Source organism: Leptonychotes weddellii, chromosome 14, assembly GCF_054177405.1.
Source record: "Leptonychotes weddellii isolate Sample4059 chromosome 14, ASM5417740v2, whole genome shotgun sequence".
Classification (NCBI taxonomy): domain Eukaryota; kingdom Metazoa; phylum Chordata; class Mammalia; order Carnivora; family Phocidae; genus Leptonychotes; species Leptonychotes weddellii.
In genome coordinates, this window is record NC_138382.1 from 38501117 (window position 1) to 38515551 (window position 14435).

General features: G+C 40.5%; 1 non-coding gene across 1 annotated transcript; it reads left to right on the top strand.

Annotated features, from left to right (window-relative positions):
• The first annotated feature begins 11 nt into the window (after positions 1-11).
• On the top strand, positions 12-7571 carry LOC102726636 (uncharacterized). The gene is made up of 2 exons (XR_014140006.1): positions 12-3662; positions 6066-7571. It is a non-coding gene; the product is annotated as an uncharacterized LOC102726636 (transcript).
• Positions 7572-14435: the final 6864 nt, after the last annotated feature.

Here is a 14435-nt window from a genome sequence, read left to right on the forward strand (position 1 = left end):
TTTCTTGATTGGATTCTTTGTTCTTTGGGTGTTGAGTTTGATGAGTTCTTTAGAGATTTTGGATACTAGCCCTTTATCTGATATGTCATTTGCAAATATCTTCTCCCATTCTGTCGGTTGTCTTTTGGTTTTGTTGACTGTTTCCTTTGCTTTGCAAAAGCTTTTTATCTTGATGAAGTCCCAATAGTTCATTTTTCAGAAGGCCTTTTTTTTAAAAAAAAATAAAATAATAGGCGCCTGGGTGGCTCAGTCGTTAAGCGTCTGCCTTCAGCTCAGGTCATGATCCCAGGGTCCTGGGATCGAGCCCCACGTCGGGCTTCCTGCTCCGCGGGAAGCCTGCTTCTCCCTCTCCCACTCCCCCTGCTTGTGTTCCCTCTCTCACTGTGTCTCTCTCTGTCAAATAAATAAAATCTTTAAAAAAAAATAATAACAAAATAACTACAATACCACTATTGTACCAAAAAATATTAATTCCTTAGCGTAACCAAATATCCAGACTGTTTACATTTTCCTTGTCTCATATAACTGTTCAAATCAGGGTCCCTTATAATCCACATATTGCATTTAAATGATCTGCCTCTTAAATCTCTTCATCTAATATTCCCCTGTCTTTTCACTCCTGGCATTTCACTTGAAGAAACTGGATCATTTGTCTTATCCCCTGTCTCATTTTAGAATAGAGAAAGGGAAGGGGGGCACCTGGGTGACTCGGTTGAGCGTCTGACTCTTAATTGCAGCTCGGGTCATGATCTCAGGATCATGGGATCGAGCCCCACGTCAGGCTCGCCGCTCAGCATGTAGTCTGCTAGAGATTCTCTCTCTCCCTCGCCCTCTGCCCCGCCCTCTGCTCGTGTGCACGCTCTCTCTCTTTCTCTCTCTCAAATAAATAAATAAAAATATTTAAAATGGAGAAAGGGACAAAATTACAGTCAAGGGGTTTTAAAGTGAACAAGTGCAGGGGTGGCTGTTGGGAGCACATTTATGGGAGGTGACCTCTTCTCCAAGATGACCCTTCCCACCATCTCAGAGCTGCTTGTCGTGCTGTCCATTGTCATGGAAAACAGTAAGGTACCCTTGCTGTCAGTCTATCTGTGTATATGGAGTTTGGGTTGTACTTGAACACAGGTTCTTTGTTTTGTGTGAGTACCTTGTCCCGACTCCTCAGTGTAATAAACCGTTGCTAACTACTAGGATATTTTGTGTGCAAGAAACTTCCAGATCCTGACACAGCATAATCTCTGACTTGGCAGCTCTGGTCACCTAAGGGACAGCTCAGCCTCATGGTGGTGAGAAGCAGCCTCCAATTAGCAGGAGGCTCTAGTCTCTGCCACTCCCCGAGAGCAGGTTGCTTCCTGTCTGTGGCTTTCTGCTCAGTCTAGAAACATCTGTCTCCCCTGCAGAGCACGTGGTGCTTTCCTTTACTACATGAGATTTGGAAAGCAGGCAGTTAGAGCCCCTTGAGTCGAAAGCAGAGACGCTAAGCTGTGTGTAAGTGGTAAGGCATGAAGGCAGATAATGCTAAATGCCACAAGAAAAGCACAGGCGAAAATTGCATCCTCAGCCAGCCGTGTGTGTCACCGTGCTTTAAACCAGACGTGCAGCATGGCATGGGACAAAGATTTTCGAGTTGCCAACACCCACCTTCAGATTCCTGTTACTCCACTTCCTTGTAACACGGGGCAGGTTCGTTGATCCATTTACTCTTCTGTGGGATGGAGCCAGAGGTGAGGGGTGGAGGTTGTTTACTTACAGTTCTGACCTTGCGGGGTTTCTGGGAGAGTGAAACCAAATTCGATATGTAGAGCAGCCCCTGTAGAGCTGGCTCCTGAGAAGGCGGTCATCACATGCCAACTATGATGCAGGGGGGTGGCGCAGAAATGTTTGAGAAGAAAACTGGACATTTGATCTGGGCATTCAACAGAGGGTTAGATTTTACTGTGAGGAGGTTAGTAGAACAGGCATTTTGGGTGGAGCCCAACAGCAGGAACAAAGACGAGAAAAGAGCAATCAGAGTCTGTATAGAAATATCAGTCAAAGGAAGGTTAACTGTCTGCTTCAGCTCGGGTCATGATCTCAGAGTCCTGGGATCGAGTCCCACATCGGGCTCCCTGCTCAGCGGGGAGTCTGCTTCTCCCTCTGCTTCTGCCCCTCCCCCCCCACTCATGCTCTCTCTCTTGCTCTCAAATAAATAAATAAAATCTTAAAAAAAAAAAATATCAGTCAAAGGAAAAGCATAAGGAAAAAAAGTAAATATAAGGTGAATTTCTTGGATGCTTCATGAGCCTGCATCAGAAGACTGCTTAAAGCGTGCCTCTGCGTGTACTTGCGAGCACCCAGCTGCTCACTGCAGAGTGTTCCCACAGCAGTGGGACTCCCATCTGCTACAGTGCCCATCAGTTTTTTCTGAACACACCTCAGTGTTTGTGGGACTTTATATAAACTCCAGGAAATAGAAAGAAAGGTGTAATCTTTGCGCCCCTGAACCTCAGATACTCTCTAAGTGTAGTGAGGTGTGACGAGTACTCCACCTCTGATCATTTTACATTCACAACTTTTTTTTCAACATCCTTATGAAGCAATTTCAGTCATATACAAAAGTCGACGACGGTATGAGCTTTTGTAAATCAACATGCAGCTTCAACTATAAACATATCAGCTTAGGACCAATTATATTTCATCTGGACTCTGATCCATGATTTTATCCATAAACATCTAACATAACCCCATTATCACTGTCACATTCCAACAGTAATTCCTTAATATATCGAAGCACAGTTCACGTTTCTAGCTATCTCAAATATCACAATTTTTTACTTCCAAGTGTTCTGAAAAGAAACTAGGTCATCTGTCCTGTAGAGTTTCCCATAGGAAATTTTCTGGATCACTGAAATCATCTCCTTGGGGGTAGTTTGACAGATTTCTCTGTCGTCTGTATTTTCTGTAAACTGACAGCTGGTTCCAGAGAGTTCATCCAATTCAGATGTCAAAACCAGTGTTTAGTTTTCCTGTCAGGAAGCTCATTAAAGTGGATTGTTTGTTCGGTTTGGGATTTTTTTGTTGTTCTGTGATGTTAGCCACCCATCCATTAATTCATTGGGAGCTGTAGAAATGATGATACTCTGATTCCAGCATTTCTCTTTATTAGCTCGAAGACTTCTCTAAAGAGCAGTGTGCTTATCTTGTGATTGGTGAGCCAGTGTGGAAACAATTTTAAGACTGGAATCCATTTTACTGTGGATGTGAGGAGAATTAGCCACATCTTTCCAGACCATGCTAACACATTATACATCTGATATAGTTTCTCAGACATTATATTGAAAACAGCAGTGCTTTTCAGAGATGTCATTGGGTTTCTCCAAGGCACCCCCCTGCCCCCACCCCGGGAACGAGCCTGCCTTGAAAAATGCAGAGCTGGTGCTCAGGGGATTGGAATTGGAATAAACTGACTTTACAGATCAGGTAGGAACTCAGGAAAATGTTCTGCGGAGAGCAGTGGGATTGTAAATTGCTCGTAACATCCTGTGCTGTTGTTTTTCTAGGTTTCGGTGGACCGGGTCTTAAAGACCCTGAAAGAAAATGCCAATAAAGCCAAAAGTTTACTCCTCACTACCATACCTCAGATAGGGTCCATGGAATGGTCAGAAACCCTCCATAACCTGAAGGTAAGTTCCCTCAGCCATCTGCAAGCAGATGCTTCCACAGACCCTCAGCTGCCTTTTTCTCTTACTTGCATTTCATCCTTGGTCCAGCTCGTCGTGTGTTTTATACTAGTCTAGAAGTTCTCTACAAGTTTTCATGCTCTTTACTACCATACTAACCATTGTGAAATTGAGTAGTTACATATTTTGGCGAGTAATGCAAGACTGCTGAAATTTCAGGTGGTGAGAGTTTTAGTATCTCGTCTGCCAGGCTCTTAACATTGTCATGCTTTGCAGGGTATCCCTAAGTCATACTTCAGAAGGTTGATAGTGCTTGTTCTGTATGTGGCTTACATTGCTGACAAAGCGGTTTGCTCTTTGGCAGACCCAGGCAAAGTGTTGGCAGCCTTTAAAGCCAAAATACTAATAGCAATACCAAAACAGTGCCAGGGAATGTCTACTTAGTGTTGATGTTGTATCAGACTAAGACAGTGATTAATGATAAACATGGGATGGGTTGTAGACTGGTAGCTTTTCAACTCTAGTAGTAATTCCCAGAATAAAATTTAAACTGAGTGCTAAGCTCAGAGACGCATGATTTTTATTTGGACATTTTGTGACTCTCTTGACTAGCCACACTGGATAAGGAGTTGCCTCAAATCGATTGGATATTACATTCCCCTAGTATCCAGAGAAGGTGGCTAGCATGTCCTAAGGTCTAGCTCATACCTATACTCTTGGGTCTTATGACAAGTAGTTGAGAGAGGATTTGAAAAGTTGATAAAAGCCCTCCCTACCTGACCTGCTACCACTAAGGAGCTCTGGAATGAGAGCCACAATTTTAGTGTGGTGAAGACACTATGTGGTGGTCAGTGACTGATAGCTGCTGGGCATTGAGGAGCCATGATTTTAGTGGATACCGTGTGCATGGTGGAAGTGCTCCAACCCAGCCGGTTTCCAGCTATCTGTACAAAACCCCTGAGAGATACACAGGGCCTGTTCTTGCAAGCAGATATGGCAGGCTGCAGTACTCACCCCTGTAACAGGTTGTCTCTCCGCCCTACGCACTGGCAAAGTCAGGAATATTGGAACTTGTATTCCATTTTTTTCCCACCAGACTTTAAGCCCATAAGGGACAGGAAACACATGTGTTGGTTTCAACCTCTATACCTAGGAGGAGCTAAATGTTCTTTAATGAGTAAATGATAGCCCCTCTTTCCCCCATGAAGTTTGCATCATAACTGAAACACAGGCAAGCCTTTATTATAAATGTGAAACAAATTAATTTCTAAGAATTGAGGAAAGTCCGTTTAAAGTGGAAACCGTTACATTTCCCTGAGTGCAGGGCAACAGGAACAGGAGGACGTTAGCTTGTCTAAATAAGCACGCTATTGATTATGGGAAGTATGACTCATACTTCTGCTGCTGCAGAGGCTAATGTCACCGGCAACATGTGATGGGTTGTTCTTTTGTTTGGGGGTTTGTTTTGTTTTGTTTTGTTTTAGGTTTTCCAACTGACCCCATTTGACCATAGTCTTTTGAATTTGAAGATAATTTCTCAAGCAATAAATGTATTATTTCAGCTTCATTTTTAAGTAAAAAAATGCTAGGATGGTAGAAATCCATGTGCTCCTTCTGTGAAGTTTCTGGAAGTATGTAAAAATAGTGTGCTTCTGTATGGATGCATTTTTAAAGAGAGTTAATATGTGTAGCTTTCCTCAGATTCTCAAAGAGATACATGATCTAAAGAAAGAAAATGAAGAATTGCTGCTCTAGATGATACTGAGAATCATGGCCTCCATTCTGTCGCATTAAGGAACACCCTACTAATAACCCCTTATTCTGGGGTAGCGTGTTCAGTCCCCTCTACACTGAAGTGTGTATCGTCCATTCACTCATTCATTTCAGAAACACTCAGCACCCACTGTGTGGCCAGCTGTGGTTTACAAAGATAGATAAGACTTGCAGTGATGAAGAAGATCCTATTAGGTTTAGAGATACTAACGTACTAAGATTTCAAGGATTTTTTTTCCAGTGGGATAAGGTGAATGACAGAGGTTGATTTACGTTAATCCAGGCTGGAGGTTGGTGTATAAAATGTATCCTAGTGGATATGCAAGGGGCCGGAGGTCCAGGAGAATCTGAACAGCCTTCTTGAGATAAGCACAACTCACTTTACAAGAAAGGAGAGAGAGGAACTAAGAGTTAGGGGCTATGTCGCAAGTCCCACACCTGGTTGGTTGGTTTTAAGGTTTGGTGAACAGGAGAATTTCCTGGGGAGTTTATTGAAAGTGTGTATACCGTGAGTCCTTAGTCTCTGAAATCAAAATCTGGTTTTTTATAAGTACTCCTGGTGATTATGCTGATCTTCAGAATCACTTCCTATAGCAAATGCTTGGTTAACTGTGCCTGTTTTCTTCCTTTTAGAATATGGCCCAGTTTTCTGTTTTATTACCAAGACATTAAACGAGCACTGCTGCCTAGGAGACAAGAAGACTTTCTAATTTCAGCCATTTGAGAAATTTCAGCTTAACTTGGAAAAAACATGGAAAAGACATGCAGCTCTCATGCCCTCGCCTGTTAAGGAGAAGAACATGATAAGACAAGAAGACATGCACTTATCAGAGATGCCTTCTAGAAGGCTTAGGCTGCTTCAGAAAATGACCAGTGAACATGTGGAAAAATTCTGACACTTTAGAAAAAAAGATTAGACCCCATTTATCCTTCCCCCAGTAAATTTGTAATAATAAAGGGTGGGAGGTAACATCCAGTTCCCTATGTTACCAAGGAAATATGAAGAAGAAATGGGAATTCTTAGGCTGTTTATTGGTGTGACTGTAAATTTGTACAGTCTTTTTGGAGGGCAGTTTGCTAAAATGTATCAAAGGCTTAAAAATACTTAGACCCTTTGTGCTGGTTACGCTACTCCTAGGAATTTATCTTTAAAAAATGATCAGAGATACAAAGAATTATGTATAAAGAAGGATGTCTAATATACCATTAGTTATAATAGTAAATATTCAGAACAATCTGAATATCCAACAGTTGGAGGTAAATTACGGCCTACCTCTAATTGGATTGTGGAGCAGTCAACTGAGGATCATGTTTTCACATAATATTTAATGTCCTAAAGAAATGGCTGCTCTATAATATGAAAGGAAGAAAGGATATATCGCACACATTTTCCACTGCTAATTTTGTTTTAAAGTTCTACATTAATGTACAAAAAGACCAGAAATGGATATATAATCTTTTGTTACTGTATTTGGGGTTGGGTCACTGAATCATTTTAATTTTCTATTTTTCTGTGTCTTCACATTTTTCTATAATGAATATAATCAAATAATAAAGTTGTCTTAAAAATAAAAAGATCCAGTTCTTGAAAACAACTGATGTGAAGCAAAGTTTAAGATGGTAGTTCTAAGAGGAGTTCTGTTTGGGTTCTGTCTTCATTGTATTAAAAAAGAGGATCATTAATAACTGTACAGTGAGAACAATACTTGGGCCTGCAACAACTTGAGAATAACTGGGTGTTTAATCCTCAGAGAGTCTGAAACTCTGTAAGAGACTACAGACACACATGCTCGTGTGTCAGGTATTTTTAAAATTAATAATTGACCTTTGTTTCTACTTTTTATGAGTTGATGAATTATTTTACATGAGTTAATGGTTTGGAATTTTTCATAAAACGGAAGCTTGCTTCTTTCTCTTTTTGTTGTTCATTTTATAGGAGTGTGTTTTGTTTTCTCTCGCAGGGAGAGCCTTTTTTTCCCTCAGAGATACTACTATTCACTGTGGCCTGTTACTGGGTCCTTTAGTCATGTAGCTTGTCTGTTTAAAGAATCTGTAAAGTCTGTGTTTGTGTCTAGGAGACTGTCCTCAAGATAATAAGCTGCTAATTGTAAACAACAAAATAAAGTGGTTAACCCCCCCGCCCAGCATTAATATTGAGCTGTATGGGTTACGTGGGATTATGATTCTCGAATTCCCCAGTGCAGGGATCCAACCCCGGCTGCACATTAGAGATACACAGATGATATAACGGACCTGAACCCAGAACTCCCTGACTCTGTAAGCCCTGATCCACTACTCTGTAATACTATATATACCTTCTTTCCTTCGTTCTTAGTACATGTCTGAGGATGTCAAGGCAAAAACGTGGGCATTTTTCTTGCTGCCTTCAGAAAGTACAGTTCTGCCCCAGCAGCTTTCAGGGGTGTCTCTTGATTCAGTAACCTTTTCTAGCAACCTCATTTTCAGACTTCTCATATGGAGTATACTTCTCTTCTGTTGTTGAGGACCTCATTCTTGAGGACTTTGCTGACCATTTCTTCCTGGATTGCTTTTTACTTACATCATCTTTCACTTTTTTTTTTTTAAGCTATAAAATTAAGTAAACGGTGATCAGTTTGAGTATTTCAGAGTTAACCCAGTGGATTATGGGCATAATGGAAAGTTGTAGCTTAGTGACTTAGCCCTTTGGAAGAGTGCCAAGTTACTAATAAGTGCATTTGCATCTACTTAGAAAATGTTATTGGTAATGCATTGTTTTTCATAATTTTGTGGATGAACCAGAATAGTTCATATGTAGAGTGTTAACCAAAAAAAGATGGAGAAGGCTGGAATACCAGGGTTATATTTGAGACCTGAGATGTTTTGCACATTAGCCCCAGTGCATCCTGGAGTTGTATATAATAGGCAAAAGCTTAGGAATGGCTAAAATTCTCAATGGTGGCATCTAAATAAGGTGCATCAATACAAATAAATGATGCATTATCTTTATGCGCCAGTATGGAATTAAGTGGAAATCAGAAAAATATATGAAGTAAAATAACGCAGTTCAGGTGTGTGGATAGCATATTTATGCTTTCTGTTCATAAGAAGTTTCTGGTCAGAAGCTTAGTAATAGGGGCACCTGGGTGGCTCAGTCGTTAAGCGTCTGCCTTCGGCTCAGGTCATGATCCCAGGGTCCTGGGATCGAGCCCCACATCGGGCTCCCCGCTCCGTGGGAAGCCTGCTTCTCCCTCTCCCACTCCCCCTGCTTGTGTTCCCTCTCTCGCTGTGTCTCTCTCTGTCAAATAAATAAAATTAAAAAAAAAAAAAGCAGCTTAGTAATAGGGGCGCCTGAGTGGCTCAGTTGGTTAAGCATCTGCCTTTGGCTCAGGTCATGATCCCAGGGTGCTGGGATCAAGCCCAGTGTTGGGCTCCCTGCTCAGCGGGGACTCTGCTTTTCCCTATTCCTCTGCCCCTCCCCCCCCACTCATTTTCTCTCTCTCAAATAAATCTTAAAAAAAAAATGATAATCTCTGAGGTATGAATCAAGAGACCTACTGTCTACTTCATGCCTTTCTGCACTGTTTGAGCTTTTTACCATAATCATCTACTCTCTTTGAGTGAACACTAGAGGAGACCTGGCTTTGTAGCAGTTCATGTAAAATAAGAAACTAATCTCTCTTAATTTGATACTGAATTTGTTAAATCATGTCTGGAACACTGTATCCTGTTCTGGGCACAACACTTTGAGGAGAACATTGACCATCTAAAGAGCACCAGTTTAGAAGGCTGTGAGCACTGGGAAGACCATGCCACATAAGTAATGGTTAAAGAAATTGAGTATCTTTAACCATTGAAGGAAAAACAGAACTTTAAATATTTAAAGGGCTGTCATTCAGTTAAGGACTTCCCCATCTCCCTCACTATTTGATAAACCTCCATAAAAGCATGAACTTTGTCTTTTTCACTTGGGATCCTCAGTTCCTTGTACTTAGCACAAGTTCAACGAATATTTGTGTAAATGAAAATCTAATTCTGTCTTTCCTGTGTGACTCTCACCTGTCAAAGACCTCACATTAGTGGTTGCCCATCTCTCCATGCTCAAATTTTCCCTCATTGGATCATTTCTCCCAGCACACAAATATGCTGGTACTTCTCCCATTAAAAAAAAAATTCTTGGCCACAATTAGTGTGCTGTTTGTCTTACTGCTTTGTCTTTTATTGGGATATAGCCCCCGAAGATCTCTTCTGTCTCCCAATTCCTCTTCCTTGTTTCTTCAGCTCACTCCAGTCCAGATTTTGCCAGCACCCCACTTTTAACACCACCACCACTATTCTCAAGGTCACCACCTTACTAAATCTACTGGTCAGTTCTGAGCTTAATCTTTCTTTTCCTATCAGCAGCATATGATACATTTAATCTCTCCCTCTTCCTTGATAAATATTCTTCACTTGGCTTCCAAGGACACCACACTCAGTTTTCTTTCTACCTCAATGGTTGCTACTCAGTCTATTCTGGTTCCTGCTGTTCTCTCAAATCTTTTAATGTTACCTGCTCCAGGGGTCAACTCTTGGACTTCTCCATCTCCACTCATTCCTCAGTGACTGGTTCCAGTCCCTACCTCCACCCCCAAATCTCTCCCAGTACTCTCCCATCTCAGGCGTTGGAAGTTTCATCCTTCCAGTTCCTCAGACCGAAAACATGGGAGTTATCCTTGACTCTTCAAAACCCACACACCAGGAAGATATTTATTCTACCATCCAAAATATATCCAGGAACTGGGGTACCTGGGTGGCTCAGTCAGTTAAATGTCTGCCTTCAGCTCAGGTCATGATACCAGCATCCTGGGATCCAGCCCCACATCAGGCTACCTGTTCAGTGGGGAAGCCTGCTTCTCCCTCTCCTGCTCCCCCTGCTTGTGCTCTCTCTGTCAAATTTAAAAAAAAAAAAAAAGTTGTTTCTGCTCTGGACTTCATAAAATCTATTTTAAAAAAGAAAGAGGGGCGCCTGGGTGGCTCAGTCGGTTAAGTGACTGCCTTCAGCTCCGGTCATGATCCCAGGGTCCTGGGCTCAAGCCCCACATCGGGCTCCCTGCTCAGCGGGGAGTCTGCTTCTCCTTCTACCTTTCCCCCTCCTTGTGTTCTCTCTGCCTCTCTCTCAAATGAATAAATAAAATCTTTAAAAAAAAATGAGCAATCAACAAAATGTTGTTGGTTTTACCTCACTCAGTAAACTGAACACACACAGAAATTGAATAGCTGGTCATATCAATAGGATCTTGAGGAAAAGATTTTTGAAAAAGTACAAACACCAAAATACCTAAGTGTTGTAGAAGTCAGCATATAACTGAAAAAGATGTGTGCTTGAATTCATAGGTATTTTGTTGCAGAGCACATTTTTTTCCATAATAAAAACAAAAGCATTTGATGATTTCATTTAGGGAAAATTAACAGGAAACTGTCAGTGTTTTCAAATGATGCCCTCAGCTTTATAGATGATTCAGGTTTAAAAAGTCTACACATCGGAATGTGATGATGCATTCATTAACTGCTCTTTGTGACCTCACTTTAGTTTACAAATTCTCTCCCTGTAAGAATCAAGATTACAAGGTTAAAGCAGTAAGGAATAGGAAAGTCAATTCCAAATGTATACAAAAATACAAAGAATAGTAATGAACCTTTTTTACCCGGCTTCAAGAATTATCATCTCATAGCCAATGGGTTTCTTCTATATTCCCACCCACTACACTCCTCCCATGTTATTTGAAGCATTTCACATACATCATATAATTTCATCCATGAGTAGTTCCATGTTACTTCTAAAGGATAAGTATTTTTAAGGGAGCCCCGATACCATTCGCACACATTTGAAAGTTAAAATTTCCTTCAAGGCATCAAATATGCAGTGAATATTCAAAAGTTCAAATATCTTGGGGCACAAGGGTGGCTCAGTCAGTTAAGTGTCTGTCTCTTGATTTCAGCTCAGGTCATGATCTCAGGGTCATGAGATCAAGCCCTCGACAGGCTCTGCACTGAGTGTGGAGCCTGCTTGAGATTCTCTCTCTCCATCTCCCTCTGCCCCTATCCCCTTTTCAAATAAATAAATTTTAAAAATACATGTCTTAATATATACACAGAAAGAGTATTTCATAAAATTTAAGTCATTCATGGCAAATAAGTTTAGTAAACAAGAAATAGAAATTCCTTAGAATTTAGGAACAGATCAGATATATACTATGAAATACATATTGGATAAATGGTTAGAAACAAAGCCATAGGAAGAGAAAATATAAGAAAACAATGAGACTCTATCTTAAATACCAGGCAGATTAAAAAAAAAAAACTAAATAGTACTGAAGAAAATTTAAAATACAGTCAATACAACTAAAAACTCAAAAGAGTAATTCAGAACATTAGACAGAGTTGGAGAGAAAATTGGTTAGCTGGATTATGAACTAAAACTCAGAATGTACAGAGAAATCGAGATGGAAAACATGGCAGACAGTTTGAAATGTAAAACGCAGCAGAAGTCCCAACATAAATCTTACTGGAGAGAATACATGTTCCAGAAAGAGGAAATAAAGAAGATGGGTGGCATTTCTCTGACTCTCAGCATAACAGCATAAGGAATTCTGTGGACAAGCTCACCAGCAAAACCAGTGAAAATTATTTTAAAACAACCAGCTAAAATCTCTGGGTATGGTTGAAGAACACTTAGTAACAAAATAAACACACATTCAAGAGAATTTACTAAAACATATTAGGAACCATGGCAGTCTGTGGTATTTGAACTGAAAGATCTGCTTCCCCCTTCCTCCCTCCCAATTCAGAAAGATGGAAACTTTACTCTAGACTGGTGCAGCCAAGAACACAGAGTTTCATCTCCCCTAGTTCCTAGTTGGAGAGCTATCATCCCAGGAGGGGCAGGATGTCAGTATTTCTCACCTGCCCCCCTCCTATCTGCTACTGAGACTAAGTTATAGGCAAGTGTCAGTGAGGGGTGGAGTCTTTCTTCTTCTACCCAGCCCCTAAGGAACTCTACCCTGTAGGTGGTGTTGCTGAGAATACTGGGACCCCAATCATCCTTCCCCCAGCCTGTAACATGAGGAGAGTCAAGCAAAAAAAGCTGAAGGTACTGCCCACCCACCCCCCCCAAGCCCGCTCCCAGCAACCAACCACCACCACTGAGCGCTCAGCTCCTAAACTGAGAGTGTCATTCAGAGAGAAGCTTGCCATTGTCCTCCCTTCCAGCCCCATAGCCATAACTCAGAGATTTTGCCTGGAGGGAGAGTAGGCAATAAACCAGAGAACTCCAATTCTTTTCCTAAAGGAACTGACTTCATTTGCAACAGAGTGTGGAGAAGTTCAAGCCTAAGGGTGCTCCCCCAAACAGTGACGGTAGTAGTGAAGGGCAATTGGGATGATATTGGTAGAATCATGTGATATATAAGCCAAACTGGGCCAGCTAGTGTGCATGAGAGAACCTGGAAAAACATAGCTGACAGAAGACTGTCTGGGATCAGAACAAATATCAATAACTGACTTCCAGAACTACCCCTTCGAAGGAATCCGAATTTCATTGAGTTAGTTTATGAGCATTTATATTGTTGTAAGCAATAAAGAAATCACCTAGCAATAGTTTAACAGCTGGGTATGATCAGGGAAAGGACAACCGAAGAGAATCTTGAAAAAAAAACACTGTTAACCCAGGGTGACTGGGTGCATAACCCAAGGATATGCTCTCTGAAGAACAGTATCAGAAGCATACTGGTGCGTCTACGGCCATCCCACCCTGAACGCGCCGATCTCGTCTGATCTCAGAAGCTAAGCAGGGTCGGCCCTGGTTAGTACTTGGATGGGAGAAGCGTACTGGTGCAAGAGACAAAGAGACTCTAATAAAATAATTTGTTACTAAACAAATAAACAAGCAAATAACAATAAGGAGCACCAAAGGGGAGGCACCAGTACCCAGATTTGCTACAATATATTATCTTAAGTGTCCGGATTCCAATAAAAATGATTAGTCATGCAAGGAAACAGGAAAGTATGACCCATACACTGGAAAAAAGCAGACAACAGAAACTGCCTGTAGAGCAACCAGATGTCAAGTTTAACAGTTTTCAAAGTAGCCAATATAAACATGTTCAAAGAACTAAAAAGAAACACAAAGAGTTACAACGGTATGATGAACATGTTGCAGCAAATAGAGGATATCAATAAAGAGATAGGAATTATTAAAAAAATAAATGGAGATTCTAAAGTAGAAAAATACAATGACTAAAGTGAAAAATTCACTAAAGAGGCTCAGCAGCAGTAGATTTGATTTAGAAGAAATAATTACCAAATTTGAATAAAGTTCAATAGAGATTATACAACCTGAAGAGCAGATAAAAGAATGAAGAAAAATGAACAGCGTTTCAGAGCAAAATAAACCTAAAGCAAGAAGAAAGGAAATAGATTAGAATGGAAATTAATAAAACAGAGATTAGAAAAAAATACAGAAAATAAATTAAAAAGCTGATTCTCTGAAAAGAGCAACAAAATTGGCAAAACTTTAGCTTGATTAACCAAGACAAAAGAGATGTCACTCAAATTGCTGGAATTAGAAATGAAAGATGAGATCCTTCTACTGTTCTCAAAGAAATAAAGAGAATTATAAAAGAATACTATGAGCAATTGTATGCCAACAAATTAGATATCCCAGATAAAATAGGCAAAGTCCTGGAAACACACAAATTTCCAAATTGACTTGAGAATAAAAAGACAATCTGAATAGGCCTATAACAAGAGATTAAATAATAATAGATACAGAAAAAACATCTGACAAAATTCAACATCCTTTCATGATAAAACTGTCAATAAACTAGGAATTTAAAGAAAATGACCTTAACAAAGGTCATATATGAGAAGCCCATGATTAACATCATATTGAGCAGTGAAAAATGGAAAGCTGTTTCTAAAACTGAAAAATCAGCAACAAGGCAAGGATGCCTATTCTTTCTACTTCAATTCAACATAGTATTG